Source organism: Lissotriton helveticus, chromosome 12 (assembly GCF_964261635.1).
Source record: "Lissotriton helveticus chromosome 12, aLisHel1.1, whole genome shotgun sequence".
Taxonomy (NCBI): Eukaryota; Metazoa; Chordata; class Amphibia; order Caudata; family Salamandridae; genus Lissotriton; species Lissotriton helveticus.
In genome coordinates this window covers 130878923-130881422 of record NC_136073.1, presented here as the reverse complement: position 1 = coordinate 130881422, position 2500 = coordinate 130878923, and positions in this window count along the sequence as shown.

Genomic DNA, 2500 nt, shown 5'->3' with positions numbered 1-2500 from the left:
ACGGGGCTCCACTGGGGCCCGGGGAGGCTCTCCCCAGCCTGGCTAGGGTTCGGAAGGTGGGACCGGACCCGGGGCTTGAACTCCATCTGGCCAGGCCCCGAGGGTGCTGGTACCCCTCGGTCCTGCAATCCGGCCGGGGGTCCGGGGCGCCCGGGACGGAGGTTCCACCGGGGCCCGGGGAGGCTCTCCCCAGCCTGGCTAGGGTTCAGAAGGTGGGACCGGACCCGGGGCTTGAACTCCATCTGGCCAGGCCCCGAGGGTGATGGAGCCCCCTGTCCCGCAGGCCACCAGTGGGTCCGGGCGCTGGGGACGGGGCTCCACCGGTTCCCGGGGAGGCTCTCCCCAGCCTGGCTAGGGTTCGGAAGGTGGGACCGGACCCGGGGCTTGAACTCCATCTGGCCAGGCCCCGAGGGTGCTGGTACCCCTCCGTCCAGCAATCCGGCCGGGGGTCCGGGGCGCCCGGGACGGAGGGTCCACCGGGGGCCCAGGGGAGGCTCTCCCCGGCCCGGCCTAGGGTTCAGAAAGCCGGGACTGGGGCCGGGGACCTGGCCCGGGGCTTGAGCCCCGTCCGGCAGGGCCCAGTGGTCCGGGAATCCCCCCTCTGTCCTGCAAGCCGGCCGGGGGTCGGAGGCGCCCGGGACGGAGGGTCCATCAGGGCCCGGGGAGGCCTGAAGCCCCGGAGCCCTGCAGCCCCAGAGACCTGCAGCTCTGCAGCCCCCGGAACCCTGCAGCCCCAGAGCCCTGCAGCTCCGGGGCAGGCAGATTGGCGTCATTTTGGTCCCGGCCATCTGGTCGCCCCTCTCGCCTCGGCCATCTGGTCGCCCTGGAAGTCATGATGAGGTGCCATTCGCCTCCCAGATCCCAGCGAGGGCTCCAGGAGGTCGGGTACTTTCGCGCCTTGGGTCCCCTCTGTCACCTCGTGTGCACAGATTGCAAGAAAGTCAGGTAATTTCCCTCCGGATTACTAGGGACAGGGTACGCCCGGACACCCCTCCAAGGCTGGTGGTTTTCTGCTAGGGGGACCAGATGGGCTATGCCTGGGTAACACCTCCCTAGGCCACCCGGCTTCCTTCCTCCAGGCCAACGGCTTGTCAAATTGCCCAGGACGGGCTCCATGGCTCTTGGGCAGTCGTCCCCCGGGCGTCCGCGGCTCCATCCCTGCCGACGGCATGCAAAAGTGCCCGGGACGGGCTCCATACGTCCCGGGCAGTCCTCCCCCGGGCGTCCGGGGCACCCATCTCCAGGAGGCCAACAGCATGGCAAAGTACCCGGGACGGGCTCCATGGGTCCCGGGCAGTCCTCCCCCAGGCATCCGGGGCTTCCATCTCCAGGCCAACGGCAGGTCAAAGTGCCCAGGACGGGCTCCACGGGTCCCTGGCAGTCCTCCCCCCCGGGCGTCCGGGGCTCCCTTCCCCAGGCCAACGGCATGTCAAAGTGCCCAGGATGGGCTCCACGAGTCCCGGGCATCCGGGGCTCCCTTCCCCAGGCCAACGGCATGCCAGAGTGCCCAGGACGGGCTCCACGAGTCCCGGGCATCCGGGGCTCCCTTCCCCGGGACACCGGCTTGTCAGAGTGCCCATGACGGGCTCCACGGGTCCCGGGTATCTGGGACTCCCTTCCCCGGGCCAACGGCATGCCGGAGTTCCCAGGACAGGCTCCACGGGTCCCGGGCGTCCGGGGCTCCCTTCTCCGGTCCGACGGCTTGTCAGAGTGCCCAGGACGGGCTCCACGGTTCCCGGGCGTCCGGGGTTCCCTTCCCCGGGTCAGCGGCATGTCAGAGTGCCCAGGACGAGTTCCACGGGTCCCGGGCAGTCCTCCCCCGGGCCGTCGGCAGGTCAGAGTGCCCAGGACGGGCTCCATGGGTCCCGGGCAGTCCTCCCCCAGGGCGTCCGGGGCTCCCTTCCCCGGGCCGACGGCAGGTCAGAGTGCCCAGGACGGGCTCCACGGGTCCCGGGCAGTCCTCCCCCCCGGGGGTCCGGCGCTCCCTTCTCCAGGCCGATGGCAGGTCAGAGTGACCATGGCTGGGGCCCCGGGCCTCCGGCCCGGCATGCCCCGGGCGCCCGCTCCCTCCTTCGTGGGGGCACGGGGCGACCGGATGGCGTCCCTTTCGTGCCCGGCCATCTGGTCGCCCGGATCCCCTCGGCCATCTGGTCTCCCGGATCCCCTCGGCCATCTGGTCGCCGCTATCCCCTCGGCCATCTGGTCTCCCGGATCGCCTCGGCCATCTGGTCGCCCGCAATGCTTTCCAATGGGGGCGACCAGATGGCCGAACTTCCCTGGAAGTCCCGATGAGGTGCCATTTGCCTCCCGGATCCCAGCGAGGGCTCCAGGAGGTCGGGTACTTTCGCGCCTTGGGTCCCCTCTGTCACCTCTAGTGCACGGATTACAAGAAAGGGGGGTAATTTTCCTCCGGATTACTAGGGAGAGGGTCAGTCAGACCTCCGTGTGGTATTCTGAATCAGGGGAAGGCAGGACCCGGGCCCTCCCGCCGGGGCCCCCA